The sequence below is a fragment of the Canis lupus genome, chromosome 5 (genome assembly GCF_048164855.1).
Source record: "Canis lupus baileyi chromosome 5, mCanLup2.hap1, whole genome shotgun sequence".
NCBI classification, from domain to species: Eukaryota; Metazoa; Chordata; class Mammalia; order Carnivora; family Canidae; genus Canis; species Canis lupus.
In genome coordinates this window covers 55679483-55702216 of record NC_132842.1, presented here as the reverse complement: position 1 = coordinate 55702216, position 22734 = coordinate 55679483, and the positions used below count along the sequence as shown (strand labels likewise).

Genomic DNA, 22734 nt, shown 5'->3' with positions numbered 1-22734 from the left:
TTGCTATCTATATATTTTTATCTTTTTTTTTTTTTTCCTGGATGGTTAAGCTTGGTTAAGCAGTTGATTCTTTTTTTTTTTTTTTTCTTTCAAGATTTTTTTTTTCTTTATTTATTCATGAGACACAGGCAGAGGGAGAAGCAGGCTCCATGCAGGGAGCCCGACATGGGACTTGATCCCGGGACCCCAGGATCATGCCCTGGGCTGAAGGTGGTGCTAAACCACTGAGCCACCTGGACTGCCCTGCTATTTATATTTTTGAATCTCAGTTTCCCCTTCCAATATATTCTCATCCAAGATCTATATGATCAGGGTACTTGAAATGGAGTACTTTACTCACAATTAATATTTTGTTAATATTTTAATCAAAATATATACTAGGAAGGCAGTTTTCTTTTTTCATAAATTTATTTTTTATTGAGGCAGTCAGTTTTTAATTATCTACTAGGGACATCTGCCCATAAAAGAGTAGTCTTGCGCATATCATCCGAGCAGCTATGCATTCTTCTAAGCATGGGACCAGTGAGCCATCGTGTCAATCCCTGATACAGGATCACCTGAGGAACTTTGCCAGGAGCTTATCTGTTGGAGAATGGGGTGGGAGTTCAGAAGTTACTATGGTAAGAACTGAGCTGGGAAAGGCAACTGAGACTTTACAATGTGGACTTGAGAGTGGTAGGCTGTTGGAGAAGGGGGAGTCAACTGGGAAACTCAAATTAGAGAGACGCGGAGCTGAACACCCAACGCAAACTGAAGAGACAGGACAGATCTCAGCAGCTGGATCTGAAGCCAGTTGGAACCTTGTCCCCATGGCAACTTCTATGGAACATACAAGAAACGATGCGGATCTAAATGATGTAAAAGGGGAATGGAAAGCAAGAGAAACCACCCGACTCCAGAGGCTGATGTAAGTCATTGGGTTTCTGAAAAGGCCTCTTTCTAAGGGTGGGACCCTCTTGCCTTAAAAGTAGCTTCCTGAGCACATGCTCAAGACACGGAATCTGACCCACATAATGTATTTCTGCAGAGCCCGTGCGGGCCCCTGGTGACCACCACTCTTTTCTCTAAGTTTTGCCAAATTGTCTGATTTGTTATCTCTTCTAGGATTTTGCAGGGAATTAACATCTGTGGTTTCTAGAAACAACTTCAGGGAAAAAAAAAGAGAAACACAGGAGATTTTCTTGCCTCCAGTCATTTGGCACCTCTTCTTCTTTAAAGAGAACCAATAACAGGTTTATAACTCCAGTGCCAATCTTTGGTACCCTGTGGTATGACTCATCTGGTCTTGAAACTTGTACTCACTTTGTGCCAGTAGGTCTTCTTTCCTACCCCCTCTCCTATGTTTGGATGATGTTTTCTCTAAGCTGTTTTTATTTTGCAAATTTTCAGTTTGGAGATCCTGGTCCCTGATGGAGGAGGGAAGAAAAACAGGAAATAAGCAGTGCTGCCGGCCCTGTCATCTGTCAACATTACATCATCTGCTCCTGGCCTTTATGTCTTCATTGTTTTTCATCCCTGTGCAGCTTCCAAAAAGCCCTTGCTCTGCCCTTAACCTTTTTCCCCCGAGCCTCAGCTTGCTCTGGGATCTCACCCTTCCGGCATGATTGCTTCAGGTTTGTGTCACTCCTTTGAATTTGTCTTTGACTAGATGCACATTTTATTTTCAACAGAATAAAATGTTACCACTAATATTTTATTTAGCAACCTCTTCCGTCTCTCCTACCATCGTAGAGCATCTGGCTATGAGATCTTACTTCTGTTTTTCTGATTTTAATGCTGAGCCCTCATAATCTCAGACCATACGCTAGCAGTACAGTTCTAGAAGAGCATGGCTTAGAAAAGAAATTTCAACCCCCAAAGGACATGAGATTTCAAAAGACAAAAAAAAAAAAAAAAAAAAGGAAAATCAGAGTAACTAGGAAAATTCGAGTACTTAAAAACCCAAATTCTCCTGACCATCTGGAATGTTTGTGAAAAATGCAAACCCTTGGCCTCACTGTGGACCCCCTGAATCACTAGGGTGGAAGCCAAGGCATTCTTTTTTTCTTTTTTTTTTTTTTTTCTTTTAGAGAGCAAGAGAAGGGGTGGAGGCACAGAGGGAGAGGGAGAGAGAAAGAATCTTAAGCAGGCTCCATGCCCAGCACAGTGCCTGATGCAGGCTCAATCTTACAACCCTAATATCATGACTTGAGCCAAAACCAAGCGTCAGACATTTGACCAACTGAGCCACCCAAGCACCCCACCAAGGCATTCGTTTTTAGACAATTTATTCAGATGTTTCTTATTTATACCAAAGTTGGACAATCACTTCATTGGAGGCCAAAGAAAGTAGAGTAAGCTTTGATGGTTGAAATGTCTTGGAAAATCAAAGCCTACCCATTTCTCTGCATACCCGCATCACTATGAATTGAAACTCTACTAATTTCAAAGGGTTTATTTCAGCCTGGGTCAGAAAGAGTTGAAACACTGGAAGAGACAAGACCCTTACTTGAGTATTAAAGGAGAAAGTCGTAGGGCCCAATTACAGAACGAGAATTTCATGCTGACATTAGAATAGTCATTCTCACATTATTCTTAAAGCATCCCCATTCCATTGGACAAGAACTCGGTATGCACAAACTCTGATAAATATCAGGGCAGTGGACAGTGGAAACACATGAGTGTGGAGCCTGGGAGACCTGCATCGTGGTACTGTCTTCCACTTCACAGTTGAGTTATTATTCAAGTTGCTTACCTAGAGACGCAAAACAGAGATAAGACTATGCTGAGTCCTGAGAGTAGGCAATATATCAATGAGTAAATAGTATAGCCGCAAAGCACGTACTGCATATCAAGTGCTCAACCTATATTTCTTTCTCTTTTTCCCTTAGGAAAATATATGCCCAGATAGGAACTGTCCTTCCCATTCCATGGAGAATTCTTTCAAAAACCTCACATCCAATTTAGTTCAGTAAAAAAAAAAAAAAAAAAAAAACTGCCACAAACAGTCAAAAGTTCAGGACAAAATGGACTGAATATGCCTTCTTCAAGTGGAGTTCTAATTTAAGACTTGCCTTCAAATTAATTATTCATTACCTGTTCAATGTTATTGTTGCTCTATTGTAATTTCACAGAGAGGTCTCCTAATAAGGATCTAAAAATTAGAAATCTGTTCTACAACGAATCTTGGAATTCTCTTCATGAGAAAATATTCTTGGAATATGAAGGCTATGGGATTTTGGAATTCTCCCTCACACAAATTCCTTTCTTTTGAATAATATTTAATCTCTGTAACTACAGGGTGAGTCCTAGGAGACATATCTATGATTACGGTTCTGTTCTTTTTTAACTAGCAATGCCGACCGACCGACAATCCAGGGCTTAATCTGTCCATCTACACATCTGTTATGAGCTCCGTAGCACCTACTTTACTTGCTGGACCATTCCCTCAAACTCTAACAACCCCTTAGTACCCCTCCTGATACTTGTTTCCAGATTGCCAGAACTTTTCCTGGATGCCTTATGGGGAAGCCCTCCTGCAGTTAGGAAACCCAATAAGGAGTTTTGATTTGTGGTCACATGTTACATTTACAGAATGACTTCTTTGGTGGTAAGCCCTTAGGATAGAACCCTAGAGTGGAGCTTGGAGCCAGGCCATTCTGCATGAAAAACAAGGCCTAGAATGCAATTTTTTTCAGTGCCTGTTGCTGGAGGGATGGCTAATGAAGTGGCACATCATTAAGGACGCATCAAGGTGCTGTTTAAGCGTGGAACTTGTTTTCAGACTCCAAGCAAGAAGTGACCTTTTTTTCCAAAGAGGCTTAAAACTTTATTCTTATCACTATGGCACAGAGAGGGCAGCCAGAGGGCCCTGTGAAACGAATCCTTTTCATTAACAGTCAGCCGTTTTACCAACAGGGAAAGGAGGCAGCCAACATTTGCCAGGTACATTGGAGAAGAGCAGAGTTGTCTGTAAACATTCATTAGTAAGATTCACTATATAAAGCAAGTACATGAATAGAAAGAGAAGCCAGGGGGGATGGAAGGAAGGAAGGAAGGAAGGAAGGAAGGAAGGAAGGAAGGAAGGAAGGAAGGAGAGGAGACCGAGAGAAAGGGAAGGATACCTGGAGGCGGGAAGGATGGACAGATGGTTGGTTCTAGGGACAAAAGCACCAGGGGACCCACAGAAGAGGATGCAGATTACCTCGGAGCAAAGACTCATTCCTCAACCTTATTTGTTAAGGGTGACTGAATGTTCTGTGGTGAGCGGGAACTGGAGACTGATAAGAAAACCTACTGCATGTTCCTTAAAGTTCTTGCAATTAACTGCATATGTCAAATTGTATCTAATTTCCATTAATGATTCCAGTGATTCCTAACTATGTCTTCATTTTCATGACCCCTTCTGAGGATGCTCAAAGGGAGCTACCTGGCTAGGTGAACGCTACTTGTTACTCTGACGTCAAGTGTAGTAAAATCCAAGTAATCTGAGACCTTGCACATCCATTCTCAAAATTCTGTCTCAATGAGGCTTACTTCCCAAGATTCCTGGGTCTTAGAAAACAAGAAGCGGAAGCGATCCATAAAAATGAACAGAAGCTAAAAAAAAAAAAAATTAATAGAAGCTCCTAGATGTATGTTTTGGTTAGTGGTGGGGTCCTTCCACAACACTTATCCTGTAACCCTTTTACTTAATTCAGGGATCTCACATAGGAAACAGGAAGCAGCAAAGGAGTATTAGTTAAGGAAGGCAGTGATCAAGACAGTGCTGGGCGTTTAGAACTAGCTGCTCTAACGAATAAGAAAATACAAAATGTGGGACACCTGGGTGGCTCAGCGGTTTAGCACCTGCCTTTAGCCCGGAGTGTGATCCTGGAGACCCGGGATTGAGTCCCACATCAGGCTCCCTGCATGGAGCCTGCTTCTCCCTCTGCCTGTGTCTCTGCCTCTCTCTCTCTCTCTCTCTCTCATAAATAAAATCTTAGAAAGAAAGAAAGAAAGAAAGAAAGAAAGAAAGAAAGAAAGAAAGAAAGAAAGAAAGAAAGAAAGAAAGAAAGAAAGAAAGAAAGAAAAGACAAAATGCTTCAAACACCACAGAGGTTTATTTACCTCAGACCAAGATAGACATTTCTCTTTGGAGGTTGGCTTATCTCCATTCACCTGCTGTCATTCAAAGTCTCAGACCAACATTGACTGTGCGACCCTCATTACATGGTTTCTAAGGTCATCGTAACCAGCTCCATCCCAAGATAAAGTGCATGGAGGAGTGTTTACAGGAGACTTCTATGGGCCAGGCCTAGAAATGGGACATATGACTTCTGTGCACATTCAGTTGGCTAGAACTTAGTCACATGGCATCACCTACCTGCAAGGGAGCCCGGGGAACATGGTCTTAGACAAATGCCCAGAAACATAAGGAAGCAAGTTAGTGAGTGAATAGTTAGCTGTCTCTGACATAAAAGGTATGCATATTTATGCCCCCGTCCCTACACAAATCTAGAATAACAATGCTTCATTTCCAGAACCATGACCGAAAGTCAAAAGATGGTTACATTTACTACAATAGGAGTAGAGTAAGAGCCACTATTTACTGGACACTTACTGTGTCCTAGGACCCATGTTAAATTCACACATTATCCCATTTAATCCCCATATCAATCTTGACTGCAGAAAGATGACATGCTGAGAGCGGGTAAGTCACCTGCCTAGTGTCTCACACTCAGTGACAGCTGGGATTGGAACCCAGGCTAACTCTGACGGCCAGGCCCTTTACTGCCTCATTATACATTCGCCACCACATCACAGAAGGACCAAAATGTAAATCGCAATCTGCTCCAAAGTGAAGCCAGAGTTCTTCTATTTTCAACATCAGGAAAAGGAAGAAATGATCCTCAGATTTTGAAAATCCACACGTGGATGAACTTGAAATAGAAAATCAGGAAAGCCTTTGGCCAAGTTTAGAAATCCCTCGAACTCCTTGGATTCTGCTATTGAAACCTTGCTTGAGCCTTTCTGGTTTATTTTTAGTTTTTACCAGGCACCATTTCCTGGATTGGTGAAGCAGGTTTAAATATTCTTATAAGTATTTTGGACATAAGTGAGATTTTTTTTAGCTGAATGCGAAAGAAATGCAGATAACTGTGCGATGAGCATATCCAAAATAAATAAGAGCCAAATACTTAAGCAGTAAGAGGACGTATCTACCAAAGCCTGTTGGGCCTTCCTGAGGCTGGCCTTCCTGAAACCTCATGTGTTCCTACCTACCGTCTGTTGTTCCTGGCCTGAGGCTGGAGCCTGAAAACCCTATGATTTACTCAGAACCCTTTCCCAAATCTGTTTGAAACCCTAACAAGGGCCATGCAGATCCCTAAACTCTGCAAGCACTCTCATGACCCTTGTGGTTTGACCTCAGCTGCCCGTGTGGAATTCAACACCCGGGTGATCATTTAGGCCAAAGTCAGGAGATGGAAGTAGAGATCTGCACCAGAAATCCCAGGCAAGTTGGAATTGTCAATTCTGCTCACCCCTTGCCATAGGTAGCAGCTTTTGGTAACTGTTGGCCAGGCATACCCTCAGGTTTACGTTCAGTATGTCTTCACAGATGGTGGTCTGAATGCAAGAGCATCTGTCCTCCTGCTACATACCGACTGGTAAGCACCTTGCTCACCTTTTTGAGGCTGTTTGGAAAAACGATCACCCTTTACCCCTCTTGTCAGTCTCCCAGGCTTGGCCTCACTAGCTACAGGTATTAATGTGCATCATGCCATGAATCATGCTGTGAATGGAATCTTTGCCTCCCATCATAACCATAGAAATAAAAGAGGTAAAAACAAACAAATTTGCCCTGTTACCCACCATGACAAGATCACCCTTTCCTTCCATGTAACTGCATTTTTATTAAAATAAATAGAGTGAAGTGACAACATTCTTGTAATATGGCAAACTGTTTACAAAGCTGGGTGGTAGGGCAGCCCGGGTGGCTCAGCGGTTTAGCGCCGCCTTCAGCCCAGGGCGTGATCCTGGAGTCCCAGGATCGAGTCCCACGTTGGGCTCCCTGCATGGAGCCTGCTTCTCCCTCTGCCTGGATCTCTGCCTCTCTCTCTCCCCTCTCTGTGTTTCTCATGAATAAATAAATAAAATTTTTAAAAAAAGCTGGGTGGTATACAGGGTGATCATTATAAACTAGTCTATGCACTCATGTCATGATTTTTAAATATTCTGTAATAAATCAAATATCAAAGAGAAATAATTTAGACTGAGTTTCTTGTTTTAATTTCTAGTTCTACGAATCACCACTGGGTCCTAAGCCACAGGGAACTTAAATCCTGACAGCAACCATGTGAGCTTGGAAGGGAATCCTTCCCCATTCAACCTCTCAGATGAAACTTCAGCCTTGCTGGCCACATTGACTACAGCCTCATGAGAGATCTTAGAGTGGAGCGCCCAATTAAGGCATGCCTGCTTTCCTGACCCACAGACACTGTAAGATAACAAATGTCTGTTATTTCAGCCACTAAGTTTGTGATAATGTTACTATGCACTGAGAGATAAATGACAAGATGCTTATACCTGGAAATGGCAGGCCTCCTCTCCTTGGAGGTCATCAGTATAAGGTAACTGGGCAGTTTTAAAGAATACTTTTGCTTGAGTGTCACCCTCAGATACACTGATGTGAGTGCTCTGAGCTGTGGCCTAGAGATTAGAATTTTGAAACTGCTTAAATTATTCGATTGTACTACAGAATTTGCAAACCACTGCAAAGCTGGTTATTTCCTGTTTCCCTTCTTTTTCAGCTGTCACTTTTCTGCATTCTGAGATTTCCTCCTACAAATCACCGTCCTGCATACTCACTTCAGACTCTTTGGTCTGCCTGAGTATGTAAACAATCATTTCTTCTCTTGTACACACTCTTTCTTCAGTACTTTGTTCCAGTCAAATAGCATTGCCCACCCAGTTGTAGAGTTTCCAGAGACAGTGGCTCCCAGAAGAGGGATAAGTAGATCTCTGTACTTCTGCACCTTGACCTAATGGTAATGGTACCCAGGTGGGGAAGTGTAGGATGGCGGTGTCTGTCAAGAGGGAAGGAGGAGCAGGAAATATCAGACGGAGTATAACATTTTTGATCCATTAGTGACACATTCTGGCACAATTTAAGAAGCTGCAAGAAACCATCAAATATTCTAGCTTTTAAGTGTAACAAGTAATGAAGGAAGAGTCACCATAGTGAGCATATACAATAAATGGTAGGTCTGAAATTTTTTGGAGAAAACCATAGCCTTGTTCCTTCCCTGGGTAAAATACCAGATAGTACTCTCACTTCCTCGGTGTTTGTGTTTAAGGGCCTATGTCTGTGCATGCCTGAGTATAATATACAGAAATATCAACTGCTAAGTTATTTTTACCAGTCAAAATGACTGGTGGCTGACTTGTTCTGACTGATAAATGTGTTTCTGATTTGTCTTTGCAGCATAACACAAAGGACACTGGGCAGAAATCTGCCCAGAGCAATGTGATTATTACGTTAATGGTTTGGGACCTTGAGGGCCCCAAACCACAAGGGCACAATAACCTGACTCGAGGGAGAAAATCCTGCCCTGGCTAGAGGCCAGGGGGACAGCTGACAAGGAACATAGATCGCATGTGTACAACTGGCTTCATGCTCTGTTCTATCACCTCATGCTCTGCTGATCCCCCTGCACACAGACACCCCGGAACACCAGCCTCACTGCTGGTCTCCAGACACTACTGCTGACTATGACTGATCATTGCCTCCTCTCCCCGACCCTAGCTGCTAAACAATGCTAGAGGTGAGACATTGATTTATTACTTGTTTGCTATTAAAAGTGGCCTTTATAAAAAGGAAAGCAATTTTAACAGTGCCTTGCTGTGAGGGTTTTTATCCCTTCTTAACCCTTCCCTTGAACAAAGGAACCCCGAAATTAAAGCAGCAGCACACCTCACTCCCCACAGAGCTAAAGTGCTCTGTGTCCTATCCAAAGTGCCACCTATCAGTATAAGGTAACTGGGCAGTTTTAAATAATTATCAGAGGCAGGAAAGCAGAGTGGATGGGAACACGTGCTTTGGCATCAATAGAATAAGGTCTCCCGACTTCACAATCCCAGGGCAAGCTACTTACCTGCTCCAGGCCTCTGCTTTCTCACCTGCTAACCACAGTACCAGGCACAGGTTAAGTGCTCAAGGAATAGGAGCTATTATCATTGTTATTTATACTTTTCCACTCCGAAATGTGATCGGTTCAGAGTCACATTCACAAACTGAGTTACAGTCCACAAAGGCTGGACGATTATTGCCACCATCCCCATCCATTCCCTCAAAGAGGAAGTCGAACACAGGATAGTGACTTCACTCACTCTTAGTTACCCATCCATATATTTTTCCATGTATGGAAGTCAAAATCTCCATTTTTTCTTAACAAGTACCTATGGCATCTACAAAGCATAGTACTTGGTGCTAGAGGAGAGAAAAACACAGAAGACTTTTGAGCTTAGACGTAGATTCTTCCCCCTTCAAGCTTTCGGATGAGACCTCAGCTCTGACGACGTATTAATTAGTCTCACGAGAAATCTTAAAGCAGAGCCCCCAATAAAGTCATGCCTGGTTTCCTAACCCACAGAAACTGTGAAATAATAAATATGTGTTTTTAAGCCACTAAGTCTGTGCTAATATTGTTACTAGAGGCACCTGCTTTAGTAGCTTATAATCTAGATGGGGAAACATAACACGTCTACTACATGTCAACAAAGAGTAGGTAATAACATTTGCCTACTGGTATAAAAATGTGTTTAATACCCAAAGTGATCTATGATTAATCACATGTAGAATTTTCACTCTTTATGAATAAATAATAAACCCTACAATACAGTATTGAGGACTTGATTGTGTGTGTTTAAATTCAGATGGTGAATGTTAAAAAAATGTTTTAAACTTTATAGAAGGTAGGTATTGTGCTATTTTTTTAGGTGGGCTTTGTGCTTATCTTTATCCACTAAACATACAAAAGAAATAGATGCGTAAGGTAAGATTTCAAAATCTATACCTACGCAAAATTTACTATTATCATAGTATTAGCTTTGGCTACCCACAGTCTAGGGACGAACACAGTTTTCATTTGCTTTGACTCATCAACCAGTTTTTAGACTAAGTAGAAGCCCGGGTGGAGTTTGAGCCATGACGCTCTGGATTCCACATTGAGAAATGATGAGGGAAGACGCCCTCCAACTCAAAGCAACTATGAAGGTTTCTCTGGCCTCCCATAATCCTCTGCTAACTGTATTATGGAAATGATGGTAATTACTTCAAAGTCCCTGGTGATTCCTATGTCTTTGGTGCCGTTCACTGTCAGTTCACCTCGGCCAACCAGCTGTCTCATGGACCTGCCTTTTGTACCAAACCTTTAATGAAACTGGCATTTGTGTCAATAAACTTTAAGCCCATCTTGCTGAGATAATTATCTGGGTCACTCAAATTTCAGCTACTTCAAATAATTATAGCCTTTTAGCCTTGAGTATAAGGTGATGATTAAAGGAGAAGGAGTCGGGGTCCCCATGCCTAAGTCAATTAGATGGAAATGCCGGCAGGTCTCAGCGCAGGTCTCTGATTTGAATGCACAAGCCTCTGGGCTATGTCAGAGCCTCACACAGAATAAGTCATTCATGGAATACACATTTGTTTGGCTGAACCACGATCTAAAACGTGGACACAACAATTTTACACATTTTAACACATTAACAATTTAACACATTAGCTGTTGAGGGGAAAAGCTATCTCACAAACACCGTCACAGAGACTGCTGTGTGCTGCAGAACACTCAGCATCAACAACCAGAGTGCAATTCCATTGTCCTTAAGAACAAAGATAATAGCAAAAACCACTATCTAGATTTCAAAGCTCTCCATATCCAGCGGCTCAAGATTGGTTTTACAGCATCACTCGATTTTCTTTCCATGGCTTGGTAAAACTTCAAGGGACCGACTTTTGGTCATTTCACGTTCATCCCTATATTCTTAATGAGACAAAACTCACTGATTACAAAAAGGACTCATGTTCTCACTTTGGTCAAAAGCTTGAAATGTTCTGGAAAAAAACTCTCTCTAGAGACCGGGAAATTGTAACACTTAAATCCCTTTCCTTCTGTGGACTGGAAAGACAAAGCCTTTTATTAATCACCCCCGCCCCCACTTGCATCTCCACCTGTCAACGTTTAAAACTGGAGACTAATGGTAGACAGGCTTCTCCTGCAGATAGTAATTGCCTTTCCAACAGAGAAGCTATCTCCAAAGCAACCGAGATATGAGCTATGAATTCAAGCTGCGACGCTCTATGTAAATTGCTTGCGATGAAATTGAAATTTCCCAAAAGAAAGCTGCACTGATTCAGTCTATTAAATGCCTTCCTACCTCAGAGGCAGGGATGCACTCCGGCAGCTAGGAAATCGCCCACACCTCGTACACGGTACACAGAGATAAGACCCAGGCGCTTTATGACCTGGTCTTAAATTTTAAAGAAATCCCATCATTATTGATAATATAATTCAATAATTGCTATTCAGTACTTAAAGCAGCCCGACTGTCCACAGCTGCCCACATTAGTTCCAAAATGAAATCATGATGTTTCATACGCCCCCATCTCACATTAGCTTGTTTTTCCCACATGGGCTTTGTCATGCTTCTGTGCAATGTATTTTTGGTCTTTGGCATGCCTTGACTACTCAGTATTAAATGTTCCCATAAATTTTTTTCTGTTTTGCTTGGTTTTTAGTTTAGTTTTTTTTTTTTTTTCCATAAACTCCTCTACCTCCAAAAAGAGGATCTAGGGCCAGATAATGTTCTGTTGTACTAAGCAATGTTATTATTGTCCGATTAATAAACGATGTGACTAAACAGCCTTGCCTTAGGGGATGAAACAGGTGAACCCTCATGAGCGTAAAATTTGGTGAACACTTGACATAGACTTCCAGGTCACTGAACCTCTCATACTTCATTTGGCCCACATCTGCCTCCATCAGCCATTACCCACCAGGCCCACCCTGTCTGGAGTCTATCCTACTCTTCCCACCCCCACCCTCTCTACACACTCCATACCTTATGCTCAGGCTCCCTCGAAATCTGCTTATGAAAATCAAAGAAGAGGGGAAAATAAACACGAGAAGTCCACTCTGAGGCACAATGTCCCGCAACATTCACTGTCCCCATCTTCTTCTATCATAGTACAATCCTTGATTTTTAGCTGGGCACATGGCTGCCTGGGGTGATACTTAGGAACAATCTATGATGAGTTCAACCAAGCCAGGGCATGTAAACGGAGGTTTCCTTTTGGCCATGTTTGGGAAATTCCATTAAAATGGGGATGCGCCCTTTGCCTCCTTTTTTTCTTGTCCTTTCCTCCATCTGATGTCTGATAGATATGGCTAGAGCTCTAGCTACCATCTTGGTACAAGAAGCCTAAAGCCATGCCCTAAATATCACAGAGAACTCTCCGGAACAGAGCCACCATACTAGCCCTGAACTGTCTACCCCCCAGACCTTACAGTGAGAAAGAAACACACTTCCAGCTTGTTTAAGCCACGATTACTTGGGACGCCCACTACTGGCAATGGCATTTGATCCTAACTATAGGCACTCTGATTTTGACTAGCACCAGAGACCAGTTTTGTTTGCACTCAAATCATGAATTTTTAAGCACTTAATAGGATCACATGCTTGACAAATGTCTGGCAAACTAAAAGACAAAGCCCATTAGTAAAGAAAAAGTTCCTTTTATTCACCCAAGCCAAAAATATCAGAATTTTAACAAATGAAAACAACAAAAACAAAAGCAATCTTATTTTTTTGTAAGCAACTTGTCCTGGCACTCTAGGATCTAGGTTCAGTAGACTGTTCACCGACTATGAGATTGCATTGTCTGGGACTCACTTTGCTCATCACTTTGCCTCTTAACTCGGGGGGATGAGAAGTAGGGAGGGCCAGCACGAGAGGGGGGCCTAGCGGGTACGCCTCTGGCCCCGCAGCCATGCTTCAACCCAAGCTCCTCTACCTTTAGAATTCCACATAAGATTCTGTTTTAAAGAGTTTCACTAAGGAAATGAGAATTTTTCAAAATCCCCAGGCTAGATAGCATGTAAGTTCCCTCCTAGTCCTGACATTTTATGATGAGAAAAACTCCCCCGTGGCCACAATGAGGCAGGTGGTGGCACTGCTGTGGCATTGAGACAAATTGGGAGTGGCAGTGTCCTGGACGTGTTGCCAAAGGCAAAGCCTGAGTCATCGAAGGCAGAAGCCGGATAGGAAGATGTCAGATCCAGGGGGAAAGCGACAGTACGGGAAGGACTGGATTTTGGTTTTTTTGTTTTTTCTGTTTGGCTCCAGTTATGCACTAACTAGAAGGACGAGGACGTGTAGAGAATAGACATTTCCTTAACAGACACATAGTAAAAGCCACATACTGATGAAGTCACGCACGATATAAATGAGCAAAGCAGATGCTTCCTGGAGGCAGCTCATCTCATTTATTCACGAGGTGCTCAACCGGAGGAACGGGGCAAGGCCTGAGTGGTGGCGGGCCCCCAGCGGAGCTTGCCAGGGGTCGGCCCGGCTGGGGACAGCGCGGGCCCTCCAGCCCCGACGCGCAGGGCCCTGGCTGGGTGGCAGCTCTGCCTCCAGGAACCTCGCCCTCCGCTTCCGTCACCCCCCGAGAAGCTCTGACAACTCCCGCCTCGACGCCCCAGGTTGAACAGGTGCACCGTGACGCACGGGAGCCAGGAACCAGCCCAGGGATCCTTCTGGACTCTACCCCTCGACTCAGGCGTGCGTGGAGGCGGGACCTATGGCCAGCAGCTTCCAGGGCCTTCGGAGCCTGGGTCAACACCAGCAGGCGTCCCTGGAGCAGAGGCCGCGTCCACACGGCCGGCAAGCCCGGCTCAGGGCCTGGCCCCGGTGCGTCCCCTCCGTGACACTGGGAGCGGCACGCCCGCGAGGCCGGCCTGGCCGTGACTGCACCTGTCGGCCCCGCGCCAGCCGGGGCACCTCGGTCCTGGTGCCTCTGCACGAGGCAAGGCGGAGGGTGCGCCACCGCCCAGCACGGGGAGGGAGCCCAGCCGGGCCCAGTGGCGCCCAGACCCTCCCGTGGCCTCTGCTGTCCCCCGGCAGAGGAGAGGAGCGGGGTGCCCGGGCCCCCCAGGAAGCCCGCCTCGGCGGTGCCCGAGCCCCCCCACCCCCCGGAGGCCTCAGCCTGCCCGCCCTGGCAGCACAGGGCCCCGGGCACCTGCCTCGGCCGCCAGTCGGGAGGCCACCTCTTCAGGAGCTCCGCAGTTCTCCGGGCGCCCACCCACCCCGACAGAGTTCCTCCAAAAAATAAATGCCTGGGCCCCATGCCTTCCCTGGGGGTTCAGGATTTCTGGGGTTGGCCCGAGCCCAGTGTTGGCAACCGCTGTTGAGCAAAGCTGGACGCTCAGCACCCCCAGGCCTTGGCCTGCTTGGATGTGGTTTCACACCTGCCATGGCCCCTCTGCAGGCCTATGACCCCCTGCAGGCCTGTGACCCTCCTGCAGGCCTGTGGCCCCCCCTGCAGGCCTGTGACCCCCCTGCAGGCCTGTGACCCCCCCCTGCAGGCCTGTGACCCCTCTGCAGGCCTGTGAGCCCCCCGCAGGCCTATGAGCCCCCCGCAGGCCTGTGACCCCCACGGGATAGGGCTGTGCGGCCCTCCCCACCACAGTGCCCAACAGAGTTCCTGACATTCCACAGCACGTCCAATGACGTCTGCTGAATAAAATCAAATAGTGATAACCCAGAATTCAGGGCTTTTAAAAAAAATAAAAGAAAAGCTCACCACAGCTCAACGTGATAAATCAGGTGAGATTATATGTGTGCACATGTGCGTGTGTCACGGCTGCACAGCTGAAAACACACTCCCACACAGCCCTATGGCTCCTCCTGTGAAGCAGAGCCTGTCCCCAGCTGTGGGGCCTTGGGCAAGTCACGCTCTGAGCCTCAAACGCTTCACCCTTAAAACGGGGAGAATAACGCCTCCCTCCCGAGATGGTCGAAGACTCAGTGTGACAACCCAGCACCTGGCACACATCCTGCGAGCATCACTGTCCTTGTCCCTACCGTCTCCTCATGTTACGCAGGGTAAACCGAGGCTCAAACAGGGCAAGTGACTTGCCCACAAGATCCCGCAGGGCTACGTCCCAAACCGAGCTCTGCTGGCTCCCAATCTCTTATTTTCTCGTGTATCGTGTTGCAGACATTTTTCTGATGCAGGAAGCGGCAGGCAGCCCCAGCCCAGGGTTCCAGACGGGGACACTCAGGGACAGAGGAGGGGACTTGCTGGAAGCCAATCCTGGGGAGGTTACAGAACCAGAGTCAGAGCTCACGGGGTCCCCAGGCACATGGTGTGTGCTCATGGGGGGTCCCCAGGCACACGGTGGGCATGCTCTTGGGGTCCCCAGACACACGGTGGGCGAGCTCATGGGGTCCCCAGGCACATGGTGGGCGTGCTCACGGGAGTCCCTGGGCACACGGTGGGCATGCTCACGCGGGGTGGTCCCCAGGCACACAGTGGGCATGCTCACGGGGTCCCCAGGCACATGGTAGGCGTGCTCACAGGAGTCCCCAGGCACACAGTAGGCGTGCTTACGGGGGGTCCCCAGGCACACGGTGGGCAGCTCACGGGGTCCCCAGGCACACGGTGGGTGTGCTCGCCACCTCCTGTCGCTCGCAGCCGGGGAAGCCCGCCCTCCCCATGACTCCTGGCCCCCCAGGAGCCAGGGAAAGATGAGGCTGCCCTTGGGGATCCCCCACTCTGCCCGGGCCGCCCACACTCGTTATCCGCATCCTGACGGGGAAGCTCTGGGGAGCGCTCTCCGGGGCTCTGGAGCGTTCTGCGAGGTGTAAGTAGCCACTACGAGCCTCCAGCTTGTCCAGGACGTGCGGTGGCCTCTCTCCCGGCTCAGCGGGTCACAGAGCTTCCCCCCAGGAGGAGGCTCTGCTGTCCTCTAAGGCCAAGGACGAGAGGAAACTAGACACAGCGCCCAGTAAGAGGGGGCGCGGGGCAGGAAGCCGAAACCACACCAAAATATTTCTAGCAATTATGTCTGAGTGATTTTTGTTTGTTTGTGCTGTTCCATGACTTTTTCTTTTTTTTAATAGCAAGGAGATCCTAGTTTTCCAAAGAGAGAGCGTGCATGGCGGTGCTTTACGCTTGTCCAGGCAGGAATTCACGAAGCAGCAACTGCCTCAGCTTCTGGCTCTTCCTTCACAGCTGCCGGGCAAGCCTGAGCTGAGGCCAAGGGGGGCGACCGGGCAGGGACACGCGGGTCCCCAGCAGAGGCACAGTCCCGGGCGCCATTGGCCAGGTAAAGGAGAGCCCGGCCCCAAGCGAGGCCACCTGTAGGCAGCGGCTCCTCCTCCTGCCCACCTGCCCCTGGCCAGGCCCCTTCGCCTCGACGTGCGCCCCACGACCCGCTGCAGCCAGAGGCGGGGGCCTTTCGCTTGTCCACTCAGGATCTCATCCTCCCAGATCCAGGGAGAGATCTGCAACCGGCCCCAGAGCAGCCCAGAAAGGGCCACTCCCCTGCCAGCATGCGCCAGGATCCTTGCATACCGCGGGCTGCCGTTCATCCAGCCCTGGCCCCTGCCCCGCCAAGGCCCGGGCACCGCACTAACCGGGAGCTGAGGCCGCGGTGCGGGGGCTGCAGACAACACTGGACCACGGCCAACCACAGACCTCGCCTCCGATCCCCTCGAGGAATCTGCACAGCTGATATTATTTCGATTTTACGGATGAGGAAACCGAGGCTTAGAAAGATTAAACAAGTAGCTCCAGGTCACACAGCCCGAGGGAAACAGCCAGGGTCTGACCCCAGGTCCACCAGAGAACTCCAAAGTGCGCCTTCTACCACCGGCTTCATTTATTTCTTAGCAAAGGGGGGAATAGCTCCCTTGGCTCTGCGTTCCCGAGGCTTCACCAAATACGCCAAACACACTGGAAAGGATACTTCACGTTTCTTGGTACCTGCACGATGCCTAGCATAGCATCTGTTCCATGAGAGACGCCTAATAAATAGAGGAATGAATTAATTTAATGAATTATCTCACTTCGAGCCCCTGGACTCACCCACCCTTTCCATCTTCTCCCTAATTATCACCCCCCTCTCTCTCCATCACAGCCAAATTTTTTTCTAGCCTTGTTCACATGCAGTTGACATAGACTATCGTGTAAGCTTAAGGAGTTCACGGTAATGACTTGGGCCACGTATGTGTCACAAAATCATTAACAACGGTAAGGTGAGTTAACACCCCCGACGCCTCACATAATGACCAACTGGTGTTTTGCAGTAAGAACATGTCAGATCTACTCTCTCCACAACTTTTTTTTTTTTAAACATTCTTTTTTTTTTTTTAGATAGAATTTTTTTTAAAGATTTATTTATTTATTCTCGAGAGACCCACAGAGAGAGAGACAGAGACACAGGCAGAGGGAGAAGCAAGCTCCATGCAGGGAGCCCGATGTGGGACTCAATCCCGGATCCCAGGATCACGACCTGAGCCACAGGCAGACGCTCAACCGCTGAGCCACCCAGGCGTCCCTCCGCAACTTCCAAGTAGTCTATAGTACAGTGTCGTCAACCACGGGCACCGGGCTGTGTATCATGTTACACCTCCAGGACTTAGTCTTCTTACAGCAATTAGCCTATCTTGTTTTTTCACCCGAGTAGAGTTGATATATAAAGTTACCCTAGTTTCAAGCGTACAACTTAGTGAACTGACAAATTCGCCCATGATGCTGTGTCCTCCGCGAGTATAGCTGCCACCTGTCCCATTACATAGCCGTCACAATATCATGGACTCTATTCCTTATGCTCTGCTTTTTATCCTTGTGACATACTCGTCCTAGACCTGGAGGACCTTATCTCTCTCTCGCTCCCCTTTTGCTTTGCCCAATCTGCCCACAACCACTCTCCCCTGTGGCCGTCATCATTTTGTTCTCTATTTACAGTTGCGACTCTACTTTTTATTTATTCAATTTTTTTTTTAGATTCCACTTATGAGCAGAACCATATAGTATTGGTCTCTCTCAGTCTGACTTACTTCACTTAGTATAAATAATACCCTCTAGGTCCATCCATGTCGTCTCAAATGTCACAATCTCATTTTTCAAGGCTGTGTAATATTCCGTTGCATATATATACTACATTTTTCTTATCCATTCATCTCCTGATGGACACCAGGGTTGCTTCCAAATCTTGGCTGTTATAAATAATGCTACAACAAACATAAAAGTACATGGATCTTTTTGAGTGAGTGCCTTCACTTTCCCTGGGCAAGTACCCAGGAGTAAGATTATTGGATCATACAGTATTTCTAATTTTTGAGGAACCTCCACACTGTTTTCCATAATGGCTGCACCAATTCACATTCCAACCAAGAGTGCACATGGTTTCCTTTTCCTCTACATCCTCACTGACGCTCGTTTCTTTCTCACAGCCAAGATTTTAAACAATAAGCTACAATCTCTCCATCAGCTTCCTCACAGGCCTTTCCCTCTTCAGTCCTTTCTGGTCCTGCCTCCACCCCCTACCAAAAATGCTCTCTACAAGACAGTCCGTCACATTGCCATTAAACCCAGTGGGCACCTTTCCATGCCCATTTGACTTGTCCCCTCAGCAGCATGTGACACCTTGAGATGTCACTGCCTGGGCTGCCAGGACTCCAGTTTTCCTCCTTCTTCTCTGGATAGCCCTCCATGGCTCCTTTGTCATTCCTCTTCCGTGGCTCCTCAGTAAATGTGGGCATCCCCAGGGGTCCAGCCCAGCCCCACACCTACACCTGTCGCTGTCAAATCTCCATCGCCTGCCCGGAACTTTCACCCAAGACCTAGACAGAGGCTCTCTCCTCAGATTGTTGGAACCTGCACTCAAGGCTCCCTCCCACAAAGCTGTCCTCCTGCCTGTGCCTCATGCAAGAATTAATGGCATCCCTTTCATCCTGACACTGAAAACTCCTCCTCCTCCCTTCCCTCCAGTTGGCACCAGATCCTGTTGACTCTACTCCTCAGTAATGTCCTTAATTGTCCACTTCAGTCTCCCACGGCCACGACCTCCTTGCAGGGCCTCACTACCATCCCTTCAACAGCTAGCAACTGATCTCATTTTCTTCAGCCAGTCTTGCCTCCTTCAATTCATCCTCCACCCCAAGCTGGAAGGAGCTTTCAGAAATTGCAAATCTCATCACTCTGCTTTAAATTGTTTTTTTCTGGATTCCTCCTTGATTCAAACTCATGATCATGGCCTCCAGCCTGATGATGACCTTTCTAGCCTCAGCAGGTGCTCTCCATTCCCATCGATGCTCTAGCAATATTAAAACAGATGTAGTTCTGGTACCATGCCCACTTCTCCACCCCAGTATATACCTTGGTACTTGCTGGTCCTGCTACTTGGAAAGCCCTCCTTTACTCCTTTTATCATTTGAGGTTTAGTTCAGGGGCAATCCCTTCTAGGAAGACCTCCCTCAACCTTCAGTCCTGAGTTTGAGGTCATCCTCTGGGCTCCCACCCTTTCCATGCATTCTTTCCTCACAACATCTAGCACACTGCTCTGCGACACCACATGTCTTATCTCCCCTATTAGACTTTAAGGTCCTCAAGGGCATGCACTGTCATTCTCATCTGTGTACTCACGGTGCCTCTTACCACCGCCAAGGTCGGTATACAGAGATGTTCAATGGAAGGATGAGTGGAAAGGTGGGCAGATACGAATGAACAGAAATGACTGAGACCCCAATGTAACAGGAGTTAGGGGAGCTGTCTGTCCACACCCATCCCTTGACTCCTCATCCCCCAGCAATGGAAAGAGTAACCCTGAAAAATGGCTCCAATGCCCTGTGCTAAGCAAAGTTCTAAAAGTGATCTAGGAAAAGCATATGGCACACACAAAGAAACAAAGTCTGAGAACCAGCCCCGATTTTTTAAATGGGATATGTCCAGATTGGCATGAAAAGAAATTCAGAAAATGTGATTATATACAATTTTATCCACATCTACCTTCTAGAGGAGAGCAAAGAGCAAGGTTTTCACCCAATAAATAGTCTAGATGTTCCCCTGGGAATAATGCATACGACTCCACACCAAGCCACAGGGATCTTTGACAAAGGGGAATCTCCTAAAAATATCCAAGCACCTGCTTTGCCAAGAGAAAAAAAAAAAAAAACAAAACAAAAAACGTGCAGTTAATTAGTATGTTGGGAAAAGAAAGACTTCTCAAAATCATAACAGATCTTTCATCAAGGCCTGGAAATTGATAAAACCAACTGGACTGCTAGCCTCACAGTCTCCATAACGATACTGAGTTTTTCTGAGTGTGGGACGCTGGACCCCCTCTCCCAGAGCTCAACACTTCACACCACAGCTTTCCTCTCATCCTCATGACAACCCTGGGCCGACGGCAAGGCAGGCGTCTTCACCCAGAGAAAGCAGATAAGGAAAATGAACGGGAGGAAAGGAGAGGACCCTGAGCTTAGGGAAAGCTGACGCCAAATTCTCTTTCTCGGCTCTAGTTTGAAACAACGTGAAAGGAAATTTGCAACCAGCGAAGCATACGTGACGAAAACACATGCAGCATTTCTGCCTGTCAAAGGTGCCCCCAGCTACCCTCGAAGGCGGCCCTCCTCCCATCCTCTCCCTTATTCTCCTCACTCACGACACTCCAGCTCGCTCTCTGCTACTCCTGTCTATCATTCAGCAAAAAAAGGCAAAAAAGAAGGAAAAGCCCACACCTTCTTGGTCAGTGAAGAATCCCTATGTGACTCCTTCCACCGCTAGTGCCCATCTCGAACCCAGGAGGAGTTAGGTGGGGGACACGGTCACAGTTCTACAGAGACACAGAACCAAAAGGAGATATATTTAGAGAAAGGTAGATGATAGATGGATAGATAGATAAGAGAGAGAGAGAGAGAGAGACGGATTGCCCATTGAGGGTCTGAAAAGAACAAAAAGGATGGAGGGAGGCCAAATTCGCTCTCTGCCTGAGCTGAGACATCGATCTTCTCCCGCCCCTGGACACCAGCGCTCCTTGTTCAGGCCCTTGGACGCAGACTGGGACTGTCCCCATCAGCGCAGACGTGCACCCCCGCCTCGCGGGGCAGGCCCAGCATGACAGTTGGCCCCTCGATCTCCCCTTACCTGTAGCAGACAGACGCGGTCCTCCAATGGAGTGATTTCAGAGGCTCAAGAAACACTTCTGTTCCCAAATTTCCACCCCGCCCCGTGCCTGAAGCCTGCTGCAATGATTCCTTCCAAGTGGGTTAGGCCATTGCCCTCTGCCCACCCTGCTTCCGTCCTTAAAATGCAGATACTCCTGAGGACAGTAACACCTGACAACACATTTGCTCTCAGACTTCGGGGCGATCCAGCAAGTCTGGGTGGGGGGCCTGGGCATCAGCACGCTTTCCCACACCCAGAAGAAATTTGTGGAGGACACTCGGAGCGACATGGTCCTTAACCCACAGTGTGGTCTTCTTTTCCAGAGCTTTCCTCCCGGCGTGGCTGAGAACACAGACTGCGGGCTGGCCTGGTTTCTCAGACACTCCTGCTGCAGAGCCAGACCCCGGAATGCCGAGCAATAGGGGCCCTGCACGCCCATGTGCATTTGCACACGCGCTCACACGCGCACACACACACGCAGAGCTGCTGAATGCCGCGTCCCCCACCGCCCCTCGCCTGAACCTAGACCACCGGCCAGCCTGCCTCTGCGGCCCCAGATCCAAAACGCTGGGTAGGCCACAGCCCCCCTCCTCCCACAGACCAAAACACAGCGGAGAGGCAGGCAGCACATTCCTGCCTGAGGATACAGATCTCCGGGCTGATTAAATAAATACAGCTTAATTAAATTAAAGTCAGATCAGAACCTGCCTAAACTCGGCTGGCCGCACAGGAGAGTCCCTCATGAATGTTTCATTTTCATAAATGAATGATTATTTGTCTGCTTCGGGGCTTGCCCTGAAGGAAGCGGTGCCTCTGGGTAGAGAGGGCTCCCTCCAGTCAGAGACAAACAGTTACGGGGTATTTTTGTTTAGAGGCCCAGGAGGCTTTGGGACCTTCCTGTGGTCTTTGTGGGGAGTAAGCATCATGCCCTGGCTATGGGTACAAATGAACGTGGCCCAGGCTGCTCCCCTAAAGGCAAAGAACTGTTCAAAGCTCTGGAACAGCCACCAAGTATAGGTGGAGAGACAGAGGGAAACAGAGAAAAGGAGAGAAAAAGAGACAGAACCTGGTAAAGCTACAAACCACCTGCACATGAGGCTTTTACAATATGCTTAGCAAGTGTGTGGGGGGGGGGGGCACCTGTTCCAGAAAATGTTCTCAAAAGAGTTAAGAGCAACAGCGCAAACCTCATGGAACAGAGAGAATTCCAGAACAGCAGGGCAAAGCTCTGCCCACGGTTGCCTTTGAGAAGCCCCCGGGGGGGCACACGGATGGTGCCTCCCAAGGGCCTGAGGCCGCTGCTGTGAGTCACCTGGGCTGGGGAAGAGCTGTGGGGGAGGCACGGCCACCGCTGCCCTGGGGACCCCGTGAACGATGGCCCCAATGCCAGCGCCCATCCCTGCCCACCTAGAAGTCCGACGGGGAGCGCCCCCGCGCACAACCGCCTGGTCTGCCCCGCTCCCGCTGCGTCTCCAGGGCTTGCCCCCCAGACCTACGGGTCCCCCCCAGCAGCCCAGGAGGGGAAGGACAGACGAGAA

General features: G+C 47.5%; 2 long non-coding RNA genes across 4 annotated transcripts; one reads left to right on the top strand and one right to left on the bottom strand.

The window, feature by feature from the left end:
• Positions 1-315: 315 nt before the first annotated feature.
• On the top strand, positions 316-9860 carry LOC140633754 (uncharacterized). 3 transcript variants are annotated; one of them, XR_012031349.1, is made up of 5 exons: positions 316-907; positions 1390-1613; positions 6581-6629; positions 7260-7592; positions 8447-9860. It is a non-coding gene; the product is annotated as an uncharacterized lncRNA (long non-coding RNA). The 3 variants fall into 3 exon arrangements; XR_012031350.1 differs by having other exon boundaries at positions 333-907; positions 7260-7461; XR_012031348.1 differs by lacking the exon at positions 8447-9860 and having other exon boundaries at positions 442-907; positions 7260-8436.
• On the bottom strand, positions 401-21742 carry LOC140633756 (uncharacterized). The gene is made up of 3 exons (XR_012031354.1): positions 21176-21742; positions 1303-1406; positions 401-582 (listed from the first exon to the last, which is right to left on the bottom strand). It is a non-coding gene; the product is annotated as an uncharacterized lncRNA (long non-coding RNA).
• Between the last annotated feature and the right edge of the window lie 992 nt (positions 21743-22734).